This window comes from Athene noctua, chromosome 2 (assembly GCF_965140245.1).
Source record: "Athene noctua chromosome 2, bAthNoc1.hap1.1, whole genome shotgun sequence".
Taxonomy (NCBI): Eukaryota; Metazoa; Chordata; class Aves; order Strigiformes; family Strigidae; genus Athene; species Athene noctua.
This window is the reverse complement of record NC_134038.1, coordinates 79,284,561-79,292,763: the sequence shown is the minus strand read 5'-3', so window position 1 is coordinate 79,292,763 and position 8,203 is coordinate 79,284,561.

Genomic DNA, 8,203 nt, shown 5'->3' with positions numbered 1-8,203 from the left:
TGATTAAAATGATTAAATCTGCAACTGCATGTCTATGACTACAGCTGGAAGAATGTATTTCTTAAATGGCTACTCCTGAAGGTGGCAGTACCTGTGCACTTCCACAGCGGATGGAGCCAGAGATATAAAGGTCGGATGCTCTCATATGCCATTAGTGCTGCCTTACTGCTTACAGCTGTAAGACATAGCACCTACAGTAGTTGTGTCTGTCCAAGTTCATTTTGTTGTCTTCAGTCTTACCTGTTCATTAGCTGTTACTGCATTTGATGTCTCATGGTTATGCTTGTAGATGCATTTGGATCCTTCTGTCACTGTTTATACGTGCTATTTCATAGTAGAACTTACTTCTATTGAAGTATATGACTTTGTGTCATGTACTACATCTTGGTCTATTTTTGTGTGTCTTCTCAGCTTTGATGGTTTCCATTTTTTATGACAGAAAAGTTCAGATCTTTAAACAACTTAAATCTCTTGTTAATGGGAGTATTAAATACAAGTTGGCTGCAATCCATTGTAGGCATTTTGAGTTTTGTATCTTATTGTTTTACTTGCCTGGCAATTCTCTTTTTTTAACCCTTGTACAAGGTCTGTGTCTTAATTCCTTGAGGACATGTCACTAAATGTAAATGAAACTTGATTTTTAGGAAGTTGTCAGATAACATAGGCCATGACAGATCAGTTAGTAAGCTTACATGTTGTAATTTCTCACTTTTATTTCTATATTTATTCATGGGTACAAATGAGATGGACTGAGAAAAGATCTGTTTTCCTTAGGCCCTAATAACTTTCATCAAAATGACGTAAAATTGAATAAAAAAGTGTTCCGTTGGTGTGAGTCCTCAACAGCCCTTGCTATTACAACTTTCTATCCTGACAAGCCCAAACTCATTTTACCTTGACATAACTATCAGTTTTAAGTACAGATACTGTCTTGATCTTCTGGTTCAGAAGCTGTTTGATAGCAATCAGCTTAACCAGCTCAAAACCAGCATTGATGCGTGTTATATTCATCTGCTTGGAAAACAGGCTGCTGAAAGCACATATGGAATCTTACTAGATTAGTTGCTTTGACTAATTTTTCTAAAATAAGAGGAAACAACTTGACATCATCTCTAAATATGAACAAATCCAAGACAAAATACTATCTCTACCATATGCAGGAAAATGCATATTGAACAATGTATGAACAAATACACTATGGCAATCAAATCACTGATCAGTTAAGTAAATATAGTCAAAGTTTGTTAGTCCAGGAATGATGCAGTAAACAGCATTGCTGGTTTCTGCCTCTTATCAATGAATCATGAAAAGCAATCACAAATTCAGCCCAGTCTTGCTAAATAAAAAAGCAATTCAGAATGAGTATACAGAAGAGGCTGCTTGAGACGGTTTTCTACACAGCAGCATGAATTATTTGTTTGTTGTTTTTTTTTTTTCCTGCTAGTTGAAAGGTTAGTGACAGCCCTTCCCCAGCACCCAGACTGAAAGACTCTCCTCTGCATCACCTGATGCAGACTGCTGCTTTGCTTCAAAATGCAAATACATGTAATGCATACCACTAGAATTACATAAAATAGAAAAGGTGCTAGGGAGAACAGTAGTTGCTACCAATTAGGTAATGTTACCCAGCCATTGTGACACTTGGATGTTCGTCCTGCACTACCTCTGTCATGCCACAGTGATGATACGGCAAAAACTGTAAGATAGGTAAAAATCAATACACTTTTTCAGCTAGGGCCAAGAAGGGAATGAACAGTGTGAAAAGGCCAACTGAATTGGAAAAGATTAAATCTGCTTCTGAGGAGCAAGAAGTCTATGTGCTACCTGATATTAAAATGTTTATTGACAGGTGATAGAGAGGAAATGTGTATCTCTTGATTTAAATTGTTTTCCTTATTACAGAGTTGTTACACAGTCTATTACATCTACATGCATTAGGGAGCATCTGTTCCATAGACTGCTTTAATAATGGATTATGCTGATAAAAATGCCAGGAGGCCTGCATGGATGAACAAGTTGCTCCTGGACAAGCTCAAACACAAAAAGGAAGCCTATAGAGGATGGAAGCAGGGACAGGTAGCCTGGGACGAATATAAAGAAACTGTGTGAGCAGCCAGGGATCAGGTTAGGAAGGCTAAAGCTCTGACAGAATTAAATCTGGCCAGGGACGTCAACAGCAAGAAAGCTTCTACAGGTATGTTGGTGATAAAAGGAAGACTAGGGAAAATGTGGGCTCTCTCCGGAAGGAAGTGGGAGACCTGGTTACCTGGGATGTAGAGAAGGCTGAGGTAATCAATGACTTTTTTTTTCCTCAGTCTGCACTGGCAAGTGCTCCAGTCACACTGACCAAGACACAGAAGGCAAAGGCAGGGACTGAGAGAAAGAAGAACCACCCACTGTAGGAGAAGATCAGGTTTGAGACCATCTGAGGAACCTGAAAGTGCCCAAGTCCATGGGACCTGACAAGATGCATCCACAGGTCCCAAGGGAACTGGTGGATGAAATGGCTAAGCCAATATCCATCATATTTGAGAAGTCATGGCAGTCCAGTGAAGTTCCCACTGACTGGAAAAGGGAAAACATAACTCCCAATGTTAAGAAGGAAAATAAAGAGGACCTGGGGAACTACAGGCCAGTCAGTCTCATCTCTGTGCCTGGCAAGATCATGTAGCGGATCCTCCTGGGAACTGTTATAGGGCACGTGGAAAATAAGGAGGTGACTGGTGACAGCCAACATGGCTTCACTAAGGGCAAATAATGCCTGACAGATTTGGTGGACTTCTGTAATGGGATTACAGTGCTGTTGGATAAGGGAAAAGCAACTGATGTCATCTACCTGGAGTTGTGCAAAGTGTTTGACACTGTCCTGCACGACATCCTTGTCTCTAAATTGGAGAGACATGGATTTGATGGATGGACCACTCGATAGATAAGGAATTGGCTGGATGGCAGCACTCAAAAGAGTTGTGGTCAACGGCTCGATGTCCAAATGGAGAGCAGTGACGAGTGGTGTTCTTCAGGGATCAGTGTTGGAACCAGTGCTGTTTAACATCTTTGTGGTGACACGGACAGTGGGATTGAGTGCACCCTCAGCAAGTTCACCAATGACACCAAGCTGTGTGGTGCAGTCGACACACTGGAGGGATGTGCCATCCAGAGGGAACTTGATGGGTTGGACAGATGAGCCCATGAAGTTCAACAAGGCCAAGTGCAAGGTCCTGCACATGGATAGAAGACTGACTATGAGCCAGCAGTGTGTGCATGCACCCAGAAAACCAACTGTATCTTGGGCTGCATCAAGAGAAGTGTGGTCAGCAGGTCGAGGGAGGGGATTCTCCCCATCTACTCCACTCTTGTGAGACCCCACCTGCAGTACTGCGTCCAGCTTGGGGGCCCCCAACACGAAAAGGACATGGACCTTCTCAAGCAGGTCTAGAGGAGGGCCACAAAAATGATCAGATGGATGGAACACCTCTCCTGTGAGGACAGGCTGAGAGAGTTGGGGTTGTTCAGCCTGGCGAAGGGAAGGCTCTGGGGAGACCTTATAGGGGCCTTCCAGTACTTAAAGGGAGCTACAGAAAGGATGGGGAGGGACTCTTTATCAGGGAGTGTAGTGATAGCCTGAGGGGTAGCAGTTTTAAACTGCAAGAGGGTAGATTTAGATTAGCTATAAGGAAGAGATTCTTCCTGTGAAGGTGGTGAGACACTAGAACAGGTTGCCCAGAGCAGTTGTGGCTGCCCCCTCCCTGGCAGTGTTCAAGGCCAGGTTGGACGGGGCTTTGAGCAACCTGATCCAGTGGAAGGTGTCCCTGCCCATGGCAGGGGGTTGGAACTAGATGATCTTTAAGGTCCCTTCTAACCCAAACCATTCTATGATTCTATAAAAACTATTTGAAAAAAAAATCTGTCATGCAGTTTGTATTAAAAAGAAAAATGAGATCTGTTCATTAATGGTGAAAAGGATGTTGGAAATTGGTAAGAACTCTGCCTATCTGTAGTGTAATTCTGCCATAAAGCAAGCTGTTTTGGGTTTGTGTTTTTTTTTTTTGTTTTTTTTTGTTTTTTTTTTTTTTTTTTGTTTTTTTGTTTTTTTTGTTTTTTTGTTTTTCCTTGAACTTTTGTTCAATGGAAGTTTAATTTTCAAGGATCAAATATCTGTATTGCACATGCCAATTTTCAAAATGTTTAGATGGATAATCTGCTGGAATAGATTACAATCCTTCTCTTTTATTGTTTACCACACAGAACACTGAATTTATACCATATGCTAGTCAGTCTCAATAAAAATGTATTTTCTTCTATATTGTAGGCTAAGCATGTTATTGGTACATACCAATAGGCACCAAAGATTTCAGAATCAGATTTCAGCTTTTGCATTTCATAACACTGAAGGCACTAAGATTTCAGAAACTGTGGCATTAATGCACCTGTTCTTTAAGAATAACTTGATACCATCTCATTTTAAAATAAATGTTTCAAAATCTTGGCATGTTCCATGAATGATTTATGAGTGATTGATATGTTATGGGGGAGCTGTAAGTTGCAGGACCGGCAAAGACTCTAAGCCTTGTTCTGCTTCTTTCAAATTATTCTTTCTGCTTTCACTTGCCTTCCAGTTTCCGAGTCAAATTCTGTTAGTTGGTTTCCAGATAGAGGTCAGAATTTTACCTGCATATCAGCAGTACCCTCTTTGCCATTTGCCTGCCCCCCCGCCCCCCCAGCTTTTAATTTTCCTTCCTGGTTGCTACATTTATGGAGTTCTCACTACATTGGTATGGGGTTTATTTCTACATTAGATACAGTTTCTTAGTTTAGAAGATACCAATAGGAGAATTTAAGTCAGTGCCTTCACCAGCGGGTTAATGTGTATCTTAAAGCAGCCTTACTCCTGGATAGAAAAGTCCCTTATGGCAATTCTTTTTCAAGGTGCCAGACAGAAAAAGCAACAACATAGATGGTATTTTCTAGAGAACAATGTTTGTAAAGAGCTGTCTTAATACTTGACCAAAATGAATCTTTAAAATACACTCCAGGCTGCAGTTGCTGATTGCCTCAATTAAAGAAGGTGTGGGGGAAAAAGCAGAGACTGAAAACCATATGATGGTTATCCTGAATATTGCTGGACCAGATGTCCATCAAAGTTACACGGAGAATAAAGAAATGTTGAACATACAAGCTTTAGTGAATGGTCTTCATGATAATGCTGCTCTTTCTTAAACAGTCTTGCTCTCCTGAACATGAGGATCAGAGCCCATCTGCAAAATAGACTAATGAGATGGCATTTATCCCTTTGCCAGAGGTCTGAGTTGTACCTGTGTGTTGGCAGAGCCACAGCGAGAGCAGCTGAAAGCCCCAGTTCAGTGCGTGTCTGACAAGCAAGGAGAACATAGATACTCACGGGAACTTTCACAAAGGCTTTTGCCTCTTCTGGAAGGGTCAGGTTCTTTTAATTGCTGTCTCCTGGTATTTTCTGAAACAAATGGGGTGAGTGCATGCCAGCATATTATATCCAAATATGAGACCTAGCTACAAGGATTGAAATACTACTAGACATGAAGAGAAGGTGCAGCCTCCTCTGAAGTGTGTAGTGTAGAGGTGGCTAGCAATGTCACACTACAGTGAGAAGCTTAGGGCTTTTTTCTCGCTATTGGCAAGACATTAATAGTTGGTAGTGTTCCTGTGACTTGCACAGTAGAATTAACTTTCTATCTCCTCAAATAAATCTAGATGGGGGGAGTAAAGATATTAATTAGCCTTTCCTAGCGATAAATTCCTCTGAAATGTAATTGGTCTGGTCCTACTGCACTTTTATATTTGCTGGATTTCAGCTGATTGAACAGCTCCTTGTCCTTTGGCCTATGGAAAATGAAGCTGATCTCAACACGAAGGTTGCAGACAGCTTCTGCAGGTGGGGATTTATGTGATCATATGCGTTTATGCTGAATCCTGCTGAGTTACTCTGAATTCCTCAAAATACTCTTGACAGAATTTAATGAAACACTAACATAAACAAAACCTGAATTAGTTTTACTCTGGTCACTATTCTCTGTCTACTTTTTGCATGCATATAAATCACTTAGAAGCCCCATTTTGGTTATTCTGCTTATCTGGTTCCTGACATAACTTTTACATTCTCCTTTATTAGTATTCATTCAGTATGGATAATGTAAAAATACAGGAAATAAATTACTTATTTCAGTGGGTTGCAGCTCTTGTTTTGTATATGAATCTTAGTGGAGGTCACTTAGAATCAATTTCATATGAACCTGTTGGAAAGAAAATTGGAACAATAACTGAGATGCATACTTTTAAATCAGTAATAAACCTTGTATTTAGAAGACTATCTTCTTATTGATATTCAGTTAAATAGTAGCAAAGCAGTCCTTATAGTTTTACTGGTTGGTATTGCATGTCACAATATTTGTAATGCAACATATGTTTTACACTATAATCCTTATGGAGCATGTTCAGTTTGTTGCTTCTAAACCTTTCTAGATGTAATTGAATCTCTCTTCCTTGTCAAATTGTTAATGATAAGGTAGTCAAATAATAATTTTCTTGTAGTGTGCAATTCTGTCTCCTTAAACAGGGGACTCAGATATTGAAAGTAATTGAATACAAGGCAGATGTAATACTTCTATCACAGAATTCTCTAGATAAATGCCCATACTTATTTTACTCACTATAACTTGTATTTCAGTAACAACTGGAAGACTGAACTGTAACAAAAGCCTTGTGTACTCTTCAGTCTTTACCTATAACTGTATGAAAAGAGACTTTCTTGACGTAATTAGGTTGGGTGCGACTGTTTGCCAGCTGAGGTAAGCACAGAAGCCCTCAGTGTCCACTTCAGCTATTTTCAGTAAAAAGCTATGATTTGGTCAGTGAACTTCACTGGGCATACAGAATATGCATCATCTTTTATAAGGTAGTACCCTTTAATCATATCTCCAAAAGGTTGAAGAAAACTTCAGACTTCAGCCAACTAGTGCTGGCAGGGGCAGGGACTTGGCAGTCACAGGAGTATCAGCTATTTCCCATCCTGACCTGCATCTGAAGGCCCAAGCATCGCTAGATGGAAATGCAGCTGTGGGGCTGATGGGTAGTTTTATTTTATCCATTCTGTAGGTAAGAAGTTTCTGCTGCTTGATGCTCACTGCACTGGACTATGGATGCACTCTATGGGGGCTCCCACGTTCTGGTTATCTGCTCCTCATGACCTAGCTCCTGGTGTTGTCTAATGTATGTTCTGGTTCTGAGTTGTGATACCTGTTTGTTATCAGCCTGCATTTGCCTTGTCTGCCTCCCTCTTGGCTCTGGACTTTCATCTGTCCTGTGAGCTCCTTGCCAGGCTGATCTCAGTCAGCACCAGTTGGTTGATGAGGACTCAGAAGTTTATCCTGTTTATTGAGACTTGGTGTTGCACCATTGTTTTTACAAGCCAGCATTTTCTCAGATAAAACAAAAGCTAATGATAAGGCATGGCCCTGTGTTTGCTTTGAGTAAGATTTTAAGCTTTTCATTACTTTGAGCCATTTAGGGTATTAATACTTTCTTTGGGGCAAAAAAAAAGCATGTAAGTTTTTATTATATAAACCATGTTCTTCAAAAGATTTAAATTCCCAAACTCTGGTTGTTTAGCTGTTTCTGTGTGCATTTATCCATGTTTTCACACTTTTGGGTACATTTCTTACTGTTTTTGTCATGATAACCATCTGGTTGAGGCTTTTGTGCTTGAAACTCTGACCATAATTTGACTGTTTAATGGTGCAGAGTAAAAGTTGTCTGTTAATATATTTGAGTCTGAAGCCATTATTCCAATGCAATTACAACAACAAACCCTTGTACTATTACTTGTTTTATATTTTAGATGAGATGCTGTGTTTTTTCTGCTTTAGCAATGAACTGTTTTCTTTTTTTTTCTCCTGTTCAGGCCCGATGTTTTCTGCCATTGCTTTATATACTTAGAACTTTCTGGGTAGTAACAAGGGAGGCTTCATGTTGGTGTTTTATTAGCTTAATGAAGATTAAGCAATGGAGATACGAATGCTTAATGTCATGCTCTTCTTCCACACAAACAATGACTGACTTCCTGGTATCTGCACAGTCTTTGCTTCTGCAGCATTTACTTCTTCTACCAGTTCCTGATAAATCTGATATTAGAGCTGGTGCTTGTCTTACATGGATTTCAACTATTTTTCTT